Below are 22,798 nucleotides of genomic sequence, written 5' to 3'. Positions count from 1 at the left end.
AATGATTAGTCTGGCATTTGTCACTATTTTCTGCCCAAACCAAGCAAAATAATTGGCAAATTAATCCATATTCAACATAATTGTTGATTGCAGCCCTAATACAAAGTTGTATGAGACGGTATGTTTTGGAAAAAGCAGATACCAGGAACTTGTAGATATTTAAATAAGTTGAAAAAAGTGAAATCTATACGGAGGATTTTATTTTCTATACCCAAACATTTCTGTCAGTATCTTGGGCACAGAAGAGAAACATTGATATGCTAGTTGACTTCTGAATAAAGATTTTGTGCACGCACAGACACCGAGACATAAACTGCTTCCCTTCCAATCAAGGTCAATTTTAACAAGGCCAAAAACTAACAATAAAAACATGGCGCAAATGCTGCTAAGAATGTTTCTCTGAAAGAATGCTGTGAAGTTAAAAGAATCTAATGTTTGAAACCAAAATAGCACCTCCAAAATATAAAAAAGAGAACAGCATCTGATCCCAGTTTGATCACTAATGTAAAGGATTTTCTACACTAGGAAACATTGAGTCTGATCCCAGTTTGATCACTAATGTAAAGGCAGTTCTTCTTTCACTGTAAGAAAAATTCAGTTCAGATATTCTATATAATGAACAATTCTATTCTTATTCTTTTCTATTTTTCTCACTGTTATCTTACCATAACAAGATCAACAGTCATATCATGAATACAATACGACAACAACAACAACAACAACAACAACAACAACAACAACAACAACAACAACAACAACAACACTACTTAGATCCACAGGAGATCAAAACAAAAATAATGTGGAGATTGCTCCTGACTCCAAATAAATGATAAACAACTTAATTTGTGTTTTCTGCTTAACGTACCAGCTGTTCTGCGCTCTCAAGAGTGGTGTATTTGTTTATAATTTAGAGCAGGGTCCTGGAGAGATTCGGTCTGCGTTCCTGAAAAATTCATGACACTTATTTGGGCGCAGATTTGTTTTTGCCTCTGTGGCACAGCAGATTAGAACACCCACATTATGGTGGCTATGTCAGAGGTCTGAAGGTCCCTAATCAGTTAGTATCAAACTCAGACAATGCTCTTAACATCAACATCATTATTAAGGATTTTAAACAAAAATCTTTACAAAAACGGATGTTCACTGAATATTTTCATAAAAAGGTGTGTTGTGGTGCATTCTCGTGTTTCCATGTAAAATCGGATTTAATCAGATTACAGCTTTCTGTGCCACCTTTTTCTGTCTTCACATCACTTTTCATGAATTCTGTGAATCAATAGCAAGGCTGATCAACAGCTTAACAGAGACTGACAGTTCAGACACTCAGACAAGAGAAAGAAAAAGAAAGGGGAGATACAAAATAAAGAAAAGGAGCTCTGACATTGAAAAAGGACAGTGAGGCAGAATAAACAATTTAGTTCCTTTTGCCATAGAAGTTTACAAAACTATTAAGATGCCGTGAGTGAAAATACTGATTTGTGTACAAATCTTTTTTCTCTCTTACAGATACACACTCATTCTTTGTGCGTCTACAAAGAGAGAAGAAACGGTCTCAGAGCAGAGGTAAAGGTCGTGTTTGCAATCCAGACAACACACCCTGAAATAAGGCCTTAAAATACATTAAACTTTAGTGTGGAAGATTTGTTAGATTTAGGAAGAGGGGACAGTGTGTTTGCCAGAGTCAGTCTAAACAGATCTTCTGTCTGAACTCCGCACATAAGTCACACGTCTTTTAAGTCGATTCCCACTCAGCTTCCATCTGTCACGCTTCTTTTAAGATGACCGTCAATATTCTAGAGAGTGAAATGAATCCATTACTCTGCCAGTGTTAACTGTCACCAATAAACAGCTACAGTTTATATTTAAAGAGGCAGCGTTTCAGTCATGAAAGACGTGAGTTTCCCATGAAGAAAGGCCAAGAGAGACCATGGAAAGAGTGAAACAGCACTGCAAACAGCTGACAGGGAAATAGCGCTTAACCTCACCAGTTACTGTGTTATTTCAGTTCAAGAAAGTTAACACAAAAAAAGTTAACTTTTTCTCATAATGTATTCAAAGATTTCACAACCTTTTCTCTGGAACAGATGCTAAGAATAGGACTTCAAAAATGTGGTACAAAGGTGAGTGGTGCTACAGAAGAAGGATGAATCAGAAAGAAAGAAATGTGTTGTTATTTAAAAGTGATGTAGAGCTACGTGACTGACTGCATCCAGTACGGTTTCCTTATCTGGCTGTTGCAGGATAGCATCACTAAACTATAAAAAAGTTTGGTGGGGAAAGCTTTCTAAGGATTCAGCCTCAATGAAGCAGCTTTTGGTTGTACATTGTTATTTTATCTCACACCAGAAGCGTAGCTCTCTGGGTTTGAGTTCAGGAACTGTTGTCAGTGTTCAGAAACAGTAATCAAACAGTGATGGCCCACTGCAGAAATATATGTTGATTCAAAAATGAAGAGTGGGAACAGATCTCAGGAATGACGCCTGTGAGTGTGTGTAAACCTGTATTAAGAATGTCTTTGCTGGGTCATTGCCCCTGTCTGCAGTGCTACTCATATGTCTGTGGGCTGATGGATGGTGTGTTTAAGTTTCAACATCTGGCCAGAGGGAGGAGTGATGTCAGTGAGTATCACTCCCCAGGGGAGGAGGAAAATAAATACCAGGAGGCTGGGTGGAGACAGGCGGAGGCTGTGGGTAGAGGAACTGCAGAGTAAATGAAGGGAAATGAAAATGGTGGGAACTGAGAGACAAACGTAATGCTCTGCTGCTTCAGGAAGGGGTACAAGAAACATCACTAGTGAAACTGACCTGATCTTACATCAAGGACGTACATTAACAACATGCCCCATTAATGATATGGTGAGCCAGGAAAAGACTGAAGCATTAGAATACACAATGAAACTCAGTGGGTCATTAAAACACCATTTAAGTGCTGTGGATGTGAAACTAACTAAAGCATCTAGAACATGTAGAGAACATGTGCTGCATACAATGCCACCCTATTATAATTACAAAAGGTTAATAACACACTTTATGTTGATAACCAACACCAAGTCTGTGTGAGCTGGACCAGAGTGATTACAATAACAGCTTGATTTGTCCAGTCACACAATAGGCCTCATGATTTATAAAGCTGATGAATGATCCTGTGTTTTGATTAGAAAAAAAAAAAAACAGAAAAAAAACTACATGATGTAAAACAGAAGCTGACAAATATTTGACAACCATAAATATTATTTGTATATTTCAAAGACCTTATATGATTATTAGATTAACTGCTTAGTTGATTGATGATTAACCTGCAACAATTTCAAGTACAACTACTTTTTGGTGAGTTGTAGTAATCTAATCTGAGACCCCAAAGCTTCTCGAACTCCAACAAATCATAACCAAAAAAGAAGTGATGCCTCAGTTCACTGGCAGGGAAAGAGACCACAGTACAGTATTAGAAATCTCTAATAATATGGAAACAACAGTCTGGTCTGGGTCAGTTATACTAATTGCAGAGAACAGAGATAATCAAGCCTGCTGCATGCTGGATCAATAAATGAGTTCATAATTTGATTTTAATAATGACTTCAAAACACACTGGCAGCTGTGGAAATCAAACCTGTGATCTTTCAGGAAGAGATCACAGCTGTAACCCGCTGGCACTGAGCATGATTCTCTTAAACTAACACGTTTGTATAATTCTCCTATAATCCTTAATCTAACTCTTATCAGTTTATAAACCTAATGGTAGAATATGCGTGATGCAGAGCAGAAGGAAGTGCACAATGTTAAAAGAGCTGAATGAGGGGGTGGGGTGGGGGGGGGTGGCCTAAGCAGTGGACTATTAATCTAAGATAGGACTGAGAAGCATGTAGAGGCCATGTAGACCACTGCGCACTCATTCATCTAAACAAGGCAAAGGGCCAGATGGTGGCACACAACATTAACATATCCCCAACCTCAGAAGTAAATTTGCTTCTCTGACTATTCCACTGCATTACTCGACCATATCTGTCCGTCAACAAACTGCCTTTCAGCTCCACTGATTTGTACCATCTAGCTAAGTGGCTGAGCGAATTCGCCTATCAGGACAAAATCTAAATAAGGTGTAGAGGATCAACTTCTCGTGTTTAACAGCAAAAACGTCACAGGGAGGTGGTATTGTATGAAGGGCTACAGGACATTCTCCAAGTGTTTCCCTCTGTCAGCCTTAAAAATCGGAAATAATCACCAAGCCTTGTGTCGATCAGCAGCCAAACAAAGCTGTTGGAATGTTGTACATGGTTAAAAAAAATATAAAAAATACACAACATGCACAAAAATACACAAAGAAACGTCTTCGCAAATACCACTTCAGCTTTGCAAGGTCATGAGCTCACAATTGGTTCCAACGGACTGAATTAACGCAGGAAAACATTGTTCAGTATTCACTTAGATTAAGCTCAAAATTCCCAAGCCACTGTCCCATTACAACCATGAGGACAAGGGTTACTAGTTTTTATTCATTAGCATTATGAAGTAGATCTCCTTTCTCTCTAAACCTCTGACCAACAACAGACGTACAGAGAGCAGACCAGCAGTGTAAGTGTAGACAGACAACCTACTGGGAATAGACAATGAGTGTCATCTGAAACATAAGCCAGAAAAAAAAGCCCTTTATGGGAGGATACAATCAAATAAAACACTGAGGTAATAGATTTTGAAGTAATAATCTTTCCACCCAAAAAGTGACCCCAATTTCACCAAGTCCACAGTCACTTCTTCAATTTGCTTGTTTTGTTCAAACCAAGAGTCTAAAACCAGAAGATATTCAATCCACAATGGTATAAGACAGAGAAAAGCAGTGAATCCTCACATTTGAGAGGATGGAACCAGTGAATGTTGACATTCCCGCTTGACTGACTGTAATCAAGTCCATGCTGTTAATATTTAAGACACAATAGCGATGCACACTATATGGGCAAAATGTGGTTGTGGTGGAAAGGCCATAAAAAGTGTTCTAGTAATGGATTGAATGAAAATAGCAGAGGTCACATTGTCCAGTGATGGATTAGTAATGCAGATCACAAGTCTCATTCTGATAACATGCTGTATTGCCATTACTGCAGAGATAGCTGCTATGGGTGACAGTAAAGTGACAGTCATGACTATAGCTCTTGGTCATGTTGGGTGGCAGCTGGCAAGTCTACATACAGGATCCCAAATTAGCCTTCAGTGACCTGAAAGGTTACTGATGAAACCAAGTCTCACTAAAAAGTTTCAACACAGATCAGTTCACCACAATAAAATGAGATATAGCTCTATTCATAGCCTGCAGTGTCCATCAGAACAACAGAACATGTACTGGCCCAGGACTGTAGGCACGAGCTCAGAGCCTCCTAAAAATGGTAGCTGACTGAAGTTATGAGTGCCCCTAGCAGATGTATAAACAAGGTGTCTGACTGATGTGGCTTAGCAATGGAGGGTGAGGCATGCCAGGCAGCTGCGGCATTCTCATGAGGCTATTAGCCAAGCTTTTCACTTCCTATGTATTTATAGAAAAGACAAAGAGCAGTTAAAACAACAGGCAGTTTGTACCAGTGGAGGACCACTTTATGTACAGCTGCAGGCTTTGATCATTTAACAACTAAAATTAATGGCTGAGAGCATCCTACTTTGTTCTGACCCTTGCGTTTGCTGAAGACGAGGCAAAACCTTAATAGTTTGTGAACCATGAAAGCCGTGGTCACACTACAAATTACAGATATATCCATGAGCCATGGCAGCCTTTAAGCAAACAATGTGTGTTTTTAATCACATTCAAAGATAATGTCATGTGGTTTCAACAAGTTTGCAAGTTCTGGGTGTTAATGAAAATTTTGCATGAAGTTCGAAATTTCACACCTGAGGTGCAACATTTTCTTTGTCAGTTCTTTGTACTGGAACCACAAAAGAATTTAATCACCATGAATACACTCTGGGTCTTTGTACACCATCTTCTCATATTCTTGACCGTGACTGACAGACCTCAGCCAGGTAAAACAAAACCTCTGCTTTCATTAAAACCACAGACAATTAAAAGACCATTAAGTCGACAATCTGGACTGGAAAAGCTTCAGCATCTATCAGCACTCAGATTTCGACAACATAAAGTCTTACAGAGGAAAGGTTACGGTGAATACGTTGGTCACAGTGGCACTGTTCATCCATTCTGACTTTGACATGCTATTGTTAAAGTTAAGCAGTTGTACTCACAACAGATGAAGAAACAACTATGCAAAGTGCACAGTTTCTCTGCTCTATACTGTATTTAACTGAGAAAATTCTCTATTTTCATTACTCTAATTACAGAGCCTTTTTCTATTAACATGAAATTTACATAGCGTAGATATTAGCATCTCTGTACACATACTTTTCCCTCTGGCACCTGGTTAAACTCTGTTTTTATTGCAATAATTTATTTAACCCCCATAGAACAGTTCACACTTTCATTGTTTGGAGATGTAGCAGGTGTTATCAGTTAAGAAACTGGCAAGAAAAGTTGCACAGGGATCACAGTGAAATGAGGCGGAAAACATTACAGCGATGAATATTAATCACCAACAACACTGCCAAAAAAAAAATTAATCAGAAAGCTTATCACTTTAAAAGACTGATCAAATTTTGTTGAAGTTACTCAAAATAAATCTAACCAGGCATTTCCCAAATTACACTGAACATCAACACTGTTCTGAGAAGCAATCAAGTGGCAATAAGAAGAAAATCCAAGAAAAATAAATAAATAAATAAACAAAACAAAACACACTTTTAACCCAGAAATAAATGTAAATACAAATATAGCACAACATTTAATTAATTAATTAATTTTTTTTTTTTTAACGATTACAGTGTGATATCACACCTTAATCAGTAGACAGAATATCCAGGATATTCAGTATTTTGTATCTTTAAGTAAATGTCAGAGACACCAATCAGGGTTAATATATGATAAGCATGGAGAAAGAATTATGTTTTTACAGTTGGGAGTTTGGTAAAGGTTAATCTATTCCCTGATGTTGTGATGACATTTTGAAACGATGCTAGCATTGGAGTATCTCATTGTGCATTTACAAATTTCCCTCCTGCTCGGCATGTGGTATGAACTCTTCTAATACATTGGCATATGGAGCTGGAGCATAGTGTGACAGATAAAGGGCAAAACAAATGCAAAGGGATACTGATGTGGAAGGAGAGCAATTAATTTTTGTTTTCCGCTCCCCTGTGTTTGTCAATACCTCCAGTGTTCACTCCTGCTCTTCTTCAAACACAATCTCAGGTTAACATGGATGTTGAGGAGCACCAGCTCACCATAATCATGTCTTGACTATTCATAAACATCACTGACAAGGAAGAAATTCCTCCTCAGACCCCCTCTGTCATTCCTCTGAGCCTCAGGGAATTCACTGAAGGTTAATTTATTTAAATCTCCCATCCACTCATCTCTATTCCATTAAACTGACTAAGAATCTTTGGTTTGCAGTATAATCCGCTTTCTACTGTCAAAGGCCCATGCCCTTTCTGCAATGTAGTGAGAGAATGAGAATGCGTATAAGTGTGTGTGTTGTGCAAGTGATGGATGAATGTATTCGTTGTTTTGGGTTGTGATTTTATACTGCAGACACTGTGATGTCCAAGGCAAATTTCCCACTGGGGCAATAAAATCCATCTTATTTTATCTTGACAAGACAACACAGCAGTGGATAAGGTCATGTTCGCTTACACATGCATGCACAATGCCTTCTGAGAGCAATGCATAACGTTGGACTAATAAGTCTGTGACGTGCTCATGGTAGTAGGCAATAAAATTAAAATGTAGCTTCCTCCCAGGAGAACTTTTCTTTTCTACTGTTCGTGGGCCCAGAATGTCTAAGCTCTGACCATCTGTCCCGTCCTTTGAAAGACAGGAAACTTTAATGCATGCAGTGTGTGGTCAGATCAAGATATCAACAATTAGGCCGCGGTACAAGGAATATCCTGGCCATGTGGGCAATCCCTGTATCATTATTACAGCATGGCATGCGTATGGCTGGCGCTAACACTCTTATGCTAATGACTTTGGAAATGCTGACCCTTCCCTTTAATAGTTGGTGAGGCTATTTGCAGTCTGTTAGAAAAACATCCAGCCTATGTCAATGTGTTTTTGTGTTCCAGAGTTGTGGCTAATGAGAGACTCGCTGGCTCCAACGTTATTCGACAATGGCGCAGAGAGCCGCCTGTGTCTGCGTATGACCATGAATGGCCTTGAATGGTTACCTCTAAAACACACTCTATGACAGACAATACTGTATGTCCAATCTTTACAGTCTTTTCACATCTGTGGATTCACTTGAAAACTTCAGTTTTCGAGGCTTGAACAAAGTGGCTCCAACTGCTTTAGTGTAAAGTGGTGTCTCTACTCTAGGTTGCAAGTGCACTCTTTGGCTAACCAAGTGTTCATTAAAAAAATAAAGCAGCTGAAATTGACATTACTGAAGCTCTAAATCCTGTGACAGACACAATTTGAAGAAAACATGGCTGCTGCTTGAGAGTAAGTCATCTCTCCTAATTAAAATGGGATTGCACAGGGGGACGACTTCTTTTAGGGTTTCAAATGTACACCCACTGAGCACTTTATTAGGAACACCTTGCTAATCCTGGGTATGTTCCCCCTTTGCTCTCAAAACAGCCTCAATTCTTCATGTTACAGATTCCACAGGATGTTGGAAACCTTCCTTTGAGATTCTGCTGCCTGTTGACGTGAGTACATCACGTAATCTCTGCACATTTGTCAGATGCAAATTCATGCTGCCATTCAATAATCTCCCATTCAATCACATCCCAAAGATGTTCTACTGGATTCATACCTGGTGACTGGGGAGGTTAGTGAAGTACACTGTACTCTTTGTCGTGTTCATGAAACCAGTTTGAGATGACTTGCTTTGCGACATGGTGCATTATCATGCTGGAAATGGCCATTAGAAGATAGTATATTGTGGTCGTAACGGGAAGCATATGGTCAGCAACAATGCTCAGATGGGCTGTGGTATTCAAATGATGATGGGCATTAAGAAGCCCAAAGAGAGCCAGCAAAACATTCCCCACACCATTACACCACCACCACCAGCCTGGACTGGACACAAGGCAGGTTGGGGTCATGGATTCATGCTGTTGATGCCAAATTCTGATCCTACCATCTGCGTGCCTCAGCAGAAATCCAGATTCATCAGACCCTGCTACATTATTCTAGTCTTCAGCTGTCCAGTTTCGGTGAGCCTGTGCCTACTGCAGCCTCAGATTTCTGTTCTTGGTCGACAGGAGTGAAACCCAAAGTGATATTCTGCTGTAGTAGCCCGTCCACCTCAAGGTTCGACGTGTTACACGTCCTGAGAAGCCATTCTATTCACCACACTTATAAAGACAGTTATAATATTATAAAAAGAAAACGGTCTAGACCTGATTTAAATGAAAATTGTCCTGAAATAACTTCTCTTATGATTTAGCGCTATGTAAATAAAATTTGAGTTGACTTATCTGAGTTACCATAGCCTTTCCATCAGCTCCAACCAGTCTGGCTATTCTCTGACCCCTCTTATCAACAAAATGTTTCCGTCTGCAGCACCGCTGCTCACTCGATGTAAAAGAGTAAAAACTCTAGAGACTGTTGTGCATAAAAAGCCCAGATCATCAGTAGTTTCAGAAATACTCAGACCAGCCTGTCTGGCAACAACAATTATGCCACGGCCAAAGTCACTGAGATCAGATTTTTCACCCAGTCTGATCTTTGATATTAACATTAATTGAAGCTCCTGACCTGTATCTGCATGGTTTTATGCATTATGTATTAGGGCTGATTGGATATTTGCATGAACATGTAGGTGTACAGGTGTGCCTAATAAAGTGCTTGGTGAGTGTGTACCACCATCTTTTTGGCACCGTCTGCTTGTCCATAAACCTCCACGTCATTTTAAGCCACCTCTTGTTCTCTCCCATCTGTCTTCTCAAACATAAGCTTCTCTTAATTATGCCTCTCTTCCCTCCACTGCTTTGCTATCATCTACCTTTCTATTTAATTTTTTGTCATTTCCTGCTTGTTCTGAAATCTTAACGGCTCTATAATTTGCTTCAGACCACCTATATTTTATCCCTGTCAGGGAATGGACTGAAACAGACAACACAGGAGATTTATGATGAGCAGCTGCCATCAATGACACAAGCAGTTAAAAGCAGCAAGATGTGTCCTGCTGTCGTCTTTCGCCTTTGATTGCAGGAGTCTAGCTTTTGTCTTTCAATAGCCATTTCTCTATGTACAACTGCAGCTTTTTGCAGTGCTGTAAGCTGCAGGACATATCAAATATCTACGCTTACTAATATTTAAAATCTAAAAAAGGAGAAAAGACTGAATAACAAATTAGACAGAGAGAGGAAAGGTGCACTGGGGAAAACGTCAAACAAAAGGGTCAGTGTTTGTTATAAAATGTTAAACTCTTTCTTGGATTAAGTATCGCTGTCTGTAATTTCCTGTGTTATTATTGCTGTCCTTGTTTGTCATTAAAAGACACAAGATCCCAAAAGAGAAAAAAGTCGAACAAGGACAATGATTTGTGCAAAGCTTAGCAAGCATGTAGTGCTAAAACTACAAATATACAGTCATTATCTCAACATACAATGTGACTCCAAGCGCCAGGCCCTTCTTCTCTTATTCACCATCACTCTCTCATTTTGAATCATCTGCTTCATTTGTTTTTATTTATGCATTAGGTGAATGGGTCACTCTATTCTGAGTATTTACTTAGTTTTTAAGAATGGGTTTTCTCACATTTTGGATTGAAGACTTTGATGACCTGAGGCCATTTGAATGACAAGCTGTGAGAACTGGTCCTTATTTCATTAATTACCTCCTCCAAGAACATTTAGCCAGAAGAGATAACATTGATGTCTGTAATAATCCATGAATACATTGAATGGTTACAGGTACAGCTCAAAAAACAAAGAAGTTTAAAATAAAAATGGAGAATGATTGGACCCTGCAGCCAGTGTCACCTGAACATTTTGAGTCATTATGCTAAATCAACTCATAGTCATTCCGAGAAATTAATTTTCCTGACTCACAGCTGGTGTCACAACTTTTAGTTTGGTTTTGAAAAGCACACCCACACCTTGTCATCACGCTTCAGAACATCCCAGAGGCTGCACTTAGTTTCAAGTAAGGTAGATAAGAAGCTTTATTCCCTTGTGTGTCAATTAATACTTGTAAAACAGTGCTCCTGAGTTGTTTGTATTGTTCATCGTGTGCATGCAGCTTCCTCTCCCTTCCAATCTCTGAACTGAGAAATGAGTGAGACTGAATCTGTATCCAAATGTATCAGACCCCCTGAGTGACAGTACAAGTGAGATCTCAGTTGCTCTAGATGCAACAGACCATTTTCAAACGATAATTCTTCGCCTTTGATGCTATTTCGGGATATAGCTACCGAACTGGTCTGTAGAGAAGAATTACCAGATGGCTACTTGTCATTCTCCATGAGTAGGAGCTCTGAATTGTGGTCCTGGAGTCTGATGTTGATCACGTTCTACTTTAAAATTAATTGCAAGGCGGTTGAATAAAACAGTCAATGTAAACAAACTCGACTGCACCATCAGTTTAATTTTCAAAGGTAATACTAAAGCAAAGAGATAAAAAAATGTCTTTATATTCTTTATAGTTCAGTCCAGCTCCTTATGATTCAGTTCAGTTAATGAGATTTCCTGGTCATCCAATAAACAACACTCAAAACGACCAACCCCAGTTCTCAAAAATCAACACAAAAGTTCAACAGTTTCTCTAAATGACAGAACACAATAAAATTGCCACATTTAGGAATTATGTCTTCCATAAAGACTTTTATTTTTGCCCCTTTTTGCCCTCCAAGTACAGCCATGCTAACATTTGGAGCAGTGAGTGCAAAAAAAACAAAAAAAAATATTTAGTCACACATGAAAAGTGCTAATGGACCCTGTGGCAGAAAATGTCAACACTCATTGTCTGAAGCCTCATGTTGTTTTGTCAGTGGAAAATGGGAACGAAGGTGTTTGTGGCAAAGAGGGTTTTTACTGTGCCAGAAGGAATTATTCAGTGAAGCAAGAGAAAATTCTTCCTGTAATGACCAGGGAAACAAGTCAGGGAGAATCTATTCCAAAAGCTGCCACACTGAAATTTAGGGCACAAATAAAACGAAACTGCCCAAGTGGGGCACAAGACTGCAAAACAACATCTTTGTTTTACTTCGGGGATCCTGGGAACGGCCGGGGTCACAACAGGTTGCACTCAGTCAAGTAAACACCCACTTAGAAACACAATGATTTATTTGATTTATTCAAATGCCTTGGGTTTTCCACTGATGCATGCTAAAGCTAAGCTCTGACTCATTTAAAGAGAGACTCATAGTGACAAAGGGTAAAGTGAATCATCTTTTTAAATGTGACCCCTGGTGCCAACTTCACTACTAAAGTATGCCTATGAAGAATAGTAATGCATCAAATTCAGAACACTAAATCAAAGTGCCAATCGGACACAGATGTTAATAACGTTAATTGCTAGTGTTGTCAGGTAAGGCTACATTTGCATCAAAATGTAAACCAGGAGAATTTGAGCATGATAACTGCCAACAGTGTTTCCAAATATTTCAATCAGCAAATGAAGTCCTTCCTAACCAGTTTATTGGCTTGTCCCTTTGTGTCAGAGTGGGGGAAATATCTACATAGTGGTGATTTTTCTTCACCGAATCAGCCAGCTGTAGTGGAGGCAATATGCATGCATCAAGCTCCCCGTTGGAAAGAGGAACACTGAATGTGAAACAGCATCCACAATACATCAATACAACTTTCCATTATAAGGTATTTTGGTATACATTTTAATCATGTTGTTTGAGGTCCTTTATCTTTTATCTATCAAGCAAAAAATTTCAAGCATTCACTGGTTCAGGCGTTTCAAATGTGAGGCTGCTTTTCCCTCTTCTATATGACTGAAAATTGAAAACCTTATGTGTTGGAGTGTTAGTTAGACATAAGCAATTCAAAGATGTCACCTCTAGAACTGTGATGGGAAATTTTCACTATTTTCTGACATGTTTTTAGAAATTCAAAACTATATGTTCATTAATAAAAAAAAAAAGAAAATAATCAAAAGTGGGGAAAAAAAAATGTCCTTGCAGCCCTAAAGCTTATCTTGAAAAATGTGCGTTCAGAGAGAGTTGCATATTTGCACAAACCCTATTAATAACATTAGTTCAAATAGTGTCATAACAGACTCATGATCTGCAGGCTGCTGCTCAAGAAACTGTCTTCCCATCTACCCACTGATGTTCGATCACAGCTTTACAGATTTTGTCAAATCTTTCCTCTTCCTGCTTAGCTCCCTTGCCAACAAGCACAAGAATAGAACACATTTTGTGACTCTGGTGTCTTTCTGTAGAAGCCAAAAAACCCCTTTTTGAAATATAAATCTTAAGTGGACGTTCTAAAAAAACTCGCTGTAAATAAACCAAGCTATTTGAGTGTTTTAACTACCTCTGCTTCCACACAGCTTGTCAAAGCCAAGAGAAATGCAAGCACAACAAAATAAGCAAATCCTATATTTCGTGCCATTTATGTCTACCCTTAATGGATCCAAAAGAATTACAAACTAAACAGCTAAAATAACCTGAACACAGAGTATCAGCTTTGGGGAAAAATCTGCCACTTAATTTGTTCATTGCCAGAAGGACAGGCTGCTTACAGTAAATTCAGTAACAATGAGTCTTCTCATGCCATGTCTACTGTGCAGCAGTGGCTCGAAACTGGCGGCTGAACAATAATATGGCCACTCTGCATTTGCATCATATGTCGAGTCAGTCTCAGTTTCTTTTGACAGCAGCTATGGACAATTGCGTAAATGAAAGTTGGGTTCCTGGCTCCTTTAGTACTTCAAGTCCACACAGGCTACAGGAATAAATATTTCCTCAGCTAATCTTTCATTTCTCTTCTCATTCTGAGCAAGTGCAGGAGCTGTATGGCACAAATGTAGCATGACAGCCTTGAGTGCTCAGATAACCATCTGCTGGCGTCTTTGAATTCAGTTATACATTCTCAGCTGTTTACCCAGTCCATGCTATTTCTCAGGGGACAAGCTTCGATAATTTGACAAAAGGAAACAATGCGATCGCAATAATATCATCTACAGTATTCCTCTTTGCCATGACTGAGTCTTCCTGATGGATGCTACAGAAACAGGGCGGGAAATGACCTTTGCAGGCAGTAAACGCCCCGGTCATGGAAGCAATCAGGACAAAGGCAATTAGCCAGTTCATAGATCACACTTTATCCAGCTATAGAGGAGGCAACCAAGCCCAGCAGAGGCCATTCAACCAACGTAATGAATAAAGAGAGAGCTTCCATTTGAAGAATATATCCATTAAGAGATCTAATACATTGATCCGAATGCTATGGCGGGGGCAAGATTTCTCGTAGCTGAAGCAAGGTTAACAGTGCAACACTGCCTTGATTTGATTTGATATTTTATCTACAGCTACAGCCAGTTGTGAACACAGTTTTTTGAGTTTGATTCGATTTTGATTGGATTAAGGGAAATGATTCTCAGTGAGCAGAAAAAAAAACATGGGATGTTAAAAAAAAACAAAATGAAAAAAGTTTTTATTCACAGGTGTTACTCCAGAGCTGTGGCAAGGTTGGAGCAGAGTGTGTTTACATGAGGCTGCAGTTCAGCGGCTGTCTCTCAAGTCTTCATTTTGAAGCTCCCCACAAGCACATGAACCGATGTCATCTGCATTTTTGAAATGTAACTCCAATACATCAATAGGCTACTGTATTTGTGCATGTCTTAAAGATGTGATGTGTTTTTCTGACTATAGATATTTCGCATGCAGCAGTCTGCAAAGAGTTTTATCCAGAATAATGCCTGCCCTGTGCAGAATGCATTATCATTGAAATACGAGAGCAGGATCATAATTTTAACTGGAGTGATTCAGTGATTTCAGTCTCCCTCTCAATCAATTTCAATCTCCTTCTCAATCAATAGAGCACTTGTCTAACAGGAGACGCTGTTGCCAGGCACACTGTACACCCTGTACTCTTCTTCAGAAAACTCCTATGTCTGATGTTCTTTGTGTAATTCATGAATTATACATACTTGACACAAAGATGCACTCTGCTATCTGGCAGCAATAATAATGCCAGTATTTTCAGTATTTTATGGGGGTAATTAAATGATAAATTCAATGTGCCATTGCGATCATTCATTAGTATCACCAACAGTCTCTGTTAATGGTTTTTCTTTCTGGACAGGTCTTAGTTTATTCCTAAACTCCTAATGTAAAAAAAATTAAAAAAGCATCACAGTTCAGATCCAGTAGCCTTTGGCACATTTCAAAGCCATTTTTTCCCTTTCTCCTGCTACTTTCTACTCATGGCTATGTTTTCAAGAGAAAATATCATAATAAAAAAATAAAACAATCACTAGACTGGTAATACAGATGTAATTTGTAGAGGCTATAATCTGATAATCTAAACTGGGGGGAAGTGGGGATGAAGTTCAAAATTTATAAATTCATGCTATATAAGTAGATGTCTAGCGCCATAAACTAGCATGGGAAGAACATCATTGCTATTACTGAGGGTCTCTCCAGGAAGACATTCGCAGTGTTGCACAAAGGAAAAGTTGCACAAACAAACAAAAAGAGCTGCAGAGAGAAATTCAAACCCTGCTTTCTTTCTCATCTTTCACACCTGGTAAGTTGCTGCTGGTAGTAGGTTTGATGTGTTCATACTCAGTCAATAAACATGGGTCCTAAAAAGGAAATTAAAGTCATTTCGTTCATTAATATGACTGATTGTCCATCTAGACCACAGCATCACTTCAGGTATGTGAAACAGGTGCAATAGCCTAAAACTAATTGAAGCCAGAATCTGGATGTCAAGACTGAATTACTACAAATTGATTTCATGGGATAGACAAAATGATCTACTGATGCACTGGTGACTTGTGGAAGAATTACAGACAGATTAACAAAGGCTTTTCATTATATAGAACCGGCCTTAGTGAAACTCCAACATGGTCAGACCTCTCAATACCTTGAAGCCCTCTGGTATCCAGCCTGCCCCAGAGCAGCTGATGAACAGCTTGTGCTATTTCTGGATGATGGACCACAGCAGAACCCCTAATCCTGTCTGTACTACAAGACCCAGTTCCATACCATTGGTCTGAATACCTCAGAGTACTATTGTCACATCACTGATGAATGATACCAAATGTTATGATGCTACTTTGTGTCTGGAATGTGGATGGTGAAAGATTAGCAAAGTAAGGTCCATCATCTACGCATCATGTGCTGTAAACTGATGGAAATGTTCAAATATGAGGTGAAAGTTGCTGTTTTTATTCCCATTGCAAGAAAGATCCTAAAGGTATCTGATGATTTTTAAAAAACTGACAACTATTGACTCTTCCGATTCATTTCAGGCCGACACCAAACACAACATATCTCAAGTTTAATAAAGATTCAAAGATTTCCATCTGATATAGAGTGGAAATATGTTTCCAAAGGCGCCAGTGGGGAAGAGGACGTCCTCTAAACTTTAACAATATGTTAATTCTTGGCTGCAATATGCAGAGGAGTTATGATTCTCAATGCAAATGAATGTGAAACTGAATTATGGAATTTTATTGCACCAGCACCCTTTGTGTCGTTTTACGACTGTTATAAACTACGGTCTCCAGTCACCATTGTACCATAGGTTGTGCATTAGGACGCAGCTCACTCACTGACTGTTCGGAGAGGTAAACATAGATGGGTATTTGACCTGGATCAAACGCTTATTTTAAACCGTTTTTTCTTCCTTTTTTGAAATTCACTCAGTATTGACCAAGAGAATGCCATTTTAATTCTTACGCTGAAATTCAGACCATGCCTATCCATAATGTCAATACTGCATTCTTAGATCTTACATTCACACATTTTCAGGCAAAAAAACAAAAACAAGGGTCAACTTTAAAGAAGATATATATACACAAAAGGTCATGTGATGTGATCAAGTTCCAGATGTTCAACTGTAACTAAATCCCATGCAGAGCGGACTTCGCCTCTGATTCTTCTCTCAGTATTGACGTCAACATCACGCCAACCACCAAAGCTGCCAAGTGAAGTACTTCAAATGTACTTCATATGTCTCAGCTCATTAATCAGAGTAGTAGAGTAAATGGGTGGTAAGGTAACAATGTATGGTATGTTTTTTTCCTACTGATCTAGAGCGCACTTAACCAGGGCAGACAACCCTTGAGATGAGCAAATAGAATTAAACACAACCCTGAACAACTAAACAACCATGGGGAATATCTCCCACCCCCACATTGCTCTGTTTACCTTAAAGCAGCTCCTGGGGATTAAGTTCTCCCTAGGATGCACAATAATGAGAATTTGTGTGGCAAGTCACTCAAAGAGAGAAGCCCACTTCAACAGACAATACTAAATGTGCTCCCCACCTTGTTCTGACGCAATGAATCTCTTGTTCTAAAATTAATTTGCAGTTAGAAACACATTTTCTCTTGAGTGCTGCTGAAGAGGTGTCTCCATCTTGCCTGCTCTCTGGGTAGTGGTGTTGGCTAATGAGGGTCTGGTCAGGAGGCTGACACTGACAGCTCAGCTCTTCAATAGCCTTTGTCAGAATATTGCTCCAGGGGAAGATTTGAGCAGCTAGCTGCCCACAGGAAGACTTCTACCATGGGTATATCTCTGATTTCCCCACTGCTCTGTTTACCTGCAGGCTAAATGTCCAACCACTGTATGTGACAGGCCACATTCTGCCTTGTCAATAACAGGATATGAATACATTTGCTATGTATTCATATCCACGGTCAGAGGGAACAGTACTGAACTAAATCATATGGCAGTCCACATAAAGACTAACATTAGTTTTCTACTTTGAAAGGATAAGTCATAAGCACTCACTGAGCACCTTATTAGGAACAACACACCAATACAGTGTAGGACCTCCCTGCTCCTCCTGCTCTCAAAACAGCCCCAATTCTTCGTTGCAAGGATTCCACAAGATGTTGGAAACACTCCTGTGAGATTCTGCTGCATGTTGATGTGACTGTATCACATCGTCTCTGTTGATTTGTCAGCTGCACACTCATGCTGGGAATTTCCTGTTCTACCACATCCCAAAGGTGCTCTCTTGGAATCATATCTGGTGACTGGGGAGGTCAATGAAGTATGCACACTCAACTCAACTCATGTTCATGAAACCAGTTTGAGACAACGTTTGCTTTGTGACAATGTGCATTATCATGCTGGAAACAGCCATTAGAAAATGCTGAATTGAGGCCGTAAAGGGAGACACATGGTCAGCAACAATGCTAGGATAGGCTGTGAAATTCCAACTATGACTGACTGGTATTAAAGGGTTTAAAGTGTGGCAAGAAAACATTCCCCACACCATTACACGACCAGCAGCTTGGGTCGATGGATTCATGCTGTTGATGCCAAATTCTGATCCTACTGTCTCTATGTGCCTCAGCAGAAATCCAGATTCAGACCAGGCTACATTTTTCCAGTCTTCAAAAAGTCCAGTTTCAGTGAGCCTGTGCCCACTGCAGCCTCAGATTTCTGTTCCTGCCTGACAGGGGTGAAAACCCATTGTGGTCTTCAGGTGTTGTAGCCCATCTGCCTCAACGTTCAACGTATTGTGCATTCTGAGATGCTTCTCTGCTCACCACAGTTGTAAGGACTATTTATCAGTTCCGACCAGTCTGGCCATTCTCCTCTGACCTCTCTCACCAACAAGGCATTTCCATCCGCATAGCTGCTGCTGATTTTTAAGCACCATTCTGAGTAGAAACTCTAGAGACTGTTGTGATTTAAAATCCCAGGAAACCAGCAGTTTCAGAATTACTCAAACAAGACCGTCTGGTAATCATGCCATGGTCAAAGTCACTGAGATTACATTTTTTTTTATAATGTGAACATTATCTGATGCTCTTGACCAGCATCTGCGTGATTTTATGCACTGCTGGATAATTGCATGAATAAGCAGGTGTACAAGTTCCTTATGAAGTGGTGATCATGTTTTTCTGACTGCCAACAAACCCCATGAAAAGATGAAAACAGACAATGAATTGATCCTAATAACAAGTAATACCTGTGTAGCAAAAGCATTGTATACAGTTTATTTCTCTGTGCTATTACGCAATGACCATGAGCACTGAAGTTCATTTTGAGTCAATCCTACATACAACGTCCTGCTGCTGTAAATACTCACTAGAGCACTAAATATGTATTTAACTGCAGTTGAAAATAAGTCACAATATTCTCTTGCATGAGTAACGTAACTACAGTGCCAACATGTTTTAGGGAGTCTTAGCTTTTTTTAAAAAAAATTTTTTTTTAATTTGTGATCTGTTTTTAAAGATTTACATATTAAATACAGACCACTCACTTTGAGTAAAGCACCCTGCAGTTGGTCTTTTTATGGGATTTGTGGACAATTATGGACAAGAACGTGGAATATCACTAGCCATTTACTTAAACATAGAGTAACAGACATTTTTAAAAATGTCAATATTTAAAAAGAACTCCTTGCATAAATTGTGATGAATTACTTGATGCCAAAGAGGGATTCTACTGTCTGAACTTTCAGTACTCCCATAATCTATTTAATACATGACTAAAGCAAACAATGGTGATAAAGTCAGACAATTAGGATGAGGGATAAAGCCTAGCTGAGAATATTCATGTCTGCTCCAGGACTTGTCACGATATCATCTGCAATGAGACATCTGGCCAGACGCCAGCTCTCAATATCTTTGACCACCACAGTGATGACACACTGACCAAGCTCTGAATAAGCAAACAAGCAAGTAAGTTGAGTAAACAAGATGAATCCCTTCCATTAACAGAAGGACTGCGGGCTCTCCTGCCATTCCATCATTAATTATCTGGTCTTAAGGGAAGATTAGGGGAGAGAAACTAAGCCAAGAGCTAGACTCCACTGAGTGGGCCTCCCCTGTTTAATTACCAAAACAGCACAAACAAATGAAGCCCCATAGATCATGCAACAGGATAGCTCCTGAGGCTATGATCTGGCTGAGCCCGGCTCCTCTTTTCTGTTCTCTCTTTTTCTCTCTCGTCTCTCTTCGTGCCATCCATCCATCCATCACAGCATACAGACTGGGGACTGTACTCACACAATTACTAATGGCTAATGTGATGAGAGAAGAAACGGGAAACAAAGGGTGCGACAAGAACAAGATGCTAATATCAGACTCATCACTTAATACATAAAAAAAACCTGTAAGGAATTACCTGAGTATGCTCAGTGATGTTTACAATCACAACCCACTCAGCTGTTGTCTGGCTCTTAGGCTCCAACTATAGTTGTTCTGGGGTTGAAGAACATGCTGAGAACAGAAGCTTATCCATTATGAAGGAAGAATAAATAAAAAAAATCTTTGCTCAAATCAACATGTATGAGTTCTTATGATTCATTAAGGATTATTCAGCTTTTACCTTTACTTTTTTACTCAACAGTACAGCATTCTAAGCTTTTTATAAGTGTCACCCAAACAAAGATCAGCATTGAAACTATTAGTTAGTTAGTTTCTGTATGGGGAGTGCGATTGGCATGATGGGTTGCAACAGGGAAACAACCACATCACAATGTCACGTTCTCAAAAGGAGGTTCTCCCCTTTACCACGGATATTAAAATCAAAGTTTACTATTGTCTCTATCAAAAAAAGATTTTAATGCATATATGCAACATATTAAAGTCCTTATTGCAGACAATGCCCAGACAAAAGGTCCGATGTCAAGTTTTTGTAGTGCAGAAGTGCCGTCATTATATTAAATTTTTCAATAGTCCAATTAAGATTAGAGTGAAATGAGAAACTAGTGAATCAAAGAACCAAATTATTGACTGGCTCTTCTGCATAATATTTAGCTGCTCCACTGACCCCTGAATCAAACATGTACCTTACGGGCAGCCTGGATAAAGTGGGTTGCCATATCAAATTAAAGCCAAAAAATTTTGCCATTTCCCAGGTCTTTTCTATTCAGGTTTACTGTCAAGGTCAACCTTTTAACTCCGGGTCAATATGATTAAACCACAGTAAGCATATTTTCAGTGATATTTGTTTTCAAGTTTATTCTACTACTACTACTACTACTACTACTACTACTACAACTACTACAACTACTACTACTACTACTACTACTACTACATGCTGTTCTTGGGAACAGCAGGGTGCATTAAAGGCAGAGGTTTTTAAAAATTAATTCAGGCAGATTGCCCTTTGTTTGCACTGATATGAATTACAACAAAACAGCTTAACACATTTTATCAGTGACCAAATGTGCAAAACAATATGACCGTTTTAAGAGGACATATGGAAGTGGAGAAATACATGTATCTTTAAAAACCTCTTTACCATCTCCTTAAGTCCATCCAGGAGTTGTTTGAGTGATATAATCACCCCTGACATCTGCCTGTGACATCTGATTTGAACTGATTCAAGTTCTTCTGATGATTTCAAAACATCTTCACCTTTACAAAACACAAAAATGCTCCAGTGGCCATCAGGAGGGAAATTTATCAATTTCCCCTGCCCAGGCAGTTCAGGCTTACAGCCAGACACATGCTGTTGATTTACTGGTATAACATATCGGACATTTCAAGACACAATATACTTTATGAATGTGCTTCAGCAAAAAACACACTGATATATCGCACAAACCAACTAAATAATCCTCATGTAGACAAGCTGACTGAGAATACAATGCAGAATACATAAAAATTTACATCCATTTTAAGAATTTATAGCTCATACATTGGACTATAAATCATCTTAGCCTGGGGATGTTACTTCAACAGACTTCTATTTCTGATCCAATGCAGATGAAACAAAATAAATGTTTCATTTTCAGACAGGGGGCTCAAGAAAAACAGTTATCATTCCACTATCGCCTGGGGTACCCCCACCACTTCTGATACATCAAAGAACAGTTAACCTAATACCTAATATCCAGGAGGTTCTATTAAGCCAAGAAAGTGGTGTGGGACTCCTGCTTTGCCTGTTGGTGGTGTTGAGTTGAGCTGCACTAAACCCCCGACTGTTACCCCTGGAGCCTGGTCCAATTTTCTCTCAGCACAGCTTTGGTCCAGAGACCACACTAACAAGCTAAAGCTTGACGCTCCTCGGAAAGGGAGGCATTTGGACACTCACTAGACGCATGAAAAATGCTGGTTGTTGGTGCAGCCCTCAACTTGGACACAATAATTAATCTTCATATCGATCTACCTCCCTGGCTTCTGCTGGGACAAGCACAGGAAGCATGACTGAGAAGCTGCAGTAGGTTTCAGCTCTTGGAGAGGAGGAAACAAGGATGATTCCCCTCAGCTTGTCTTCCCACCCAGCCTCACAAACACAGATATTTTCGTATGTATTATTGATCTCCCTGTGACTCAGGAAAAATTTAATTTGTCTATAAGGGAGAAAACAAATAAATAGGAAAAAATATGTATAGAATAAGTGTCTTAGGAGACACAAGTTCCATGTAAAGATCAAAAAGGAAACAATAAGAACTGGGAGTTAGTTGTAAGAAAGTGAAAAGGACAACGAGAGCAAAGAAAAAACATCCCTCGTATTTTGGACAATTTCAACTCAGAGCTATTATATTTGACAAGACCTCATTTGGGATATACAGGTTTCAGGATACACTCATCTTTATCTCTCCACCAATTTCTCCAAAGGTAAAAGGAGTTTAGATGCTCCTCTGACTCTCTCCTA

The 22,798-nt window shown here is 39.3% G+C and overlaps 1 protein-coding gene across 1 annotated transcript in view; it reads right to left on the bottom strand.

The window, feature by feature from the left end:
* enox2 (ecto-NOX disulfide-thiol exchanger 2) overlaps positions 1-22,798 on the bottom strand; it is a 119,890-nt gene that overhangs the window by 87,923 nt on the left and 9,169 nt on the right. The gene's annotated exons all lie outside the window — the stretch shown is intronic.

Source organism: Seriola dumerili, unplaced genomic scaffold, assembly GCF_002260705.1.
Source record: "Seriola dumerili isolate Sdu_G_001 unplaced genomic scaffold, Sdu_1.0 BDQW01000331.1, whole genome shotgun sequence".
Taxonomy (NCBI): Eukaryota; Metazoa; Chordata; class Actinopteri; order Carangiformes; family Carangidae; genus Seriola; species Seriola dumerili.
This window is presented reverse-complemented; position numbering and strand designations above follow the sequence as displayed.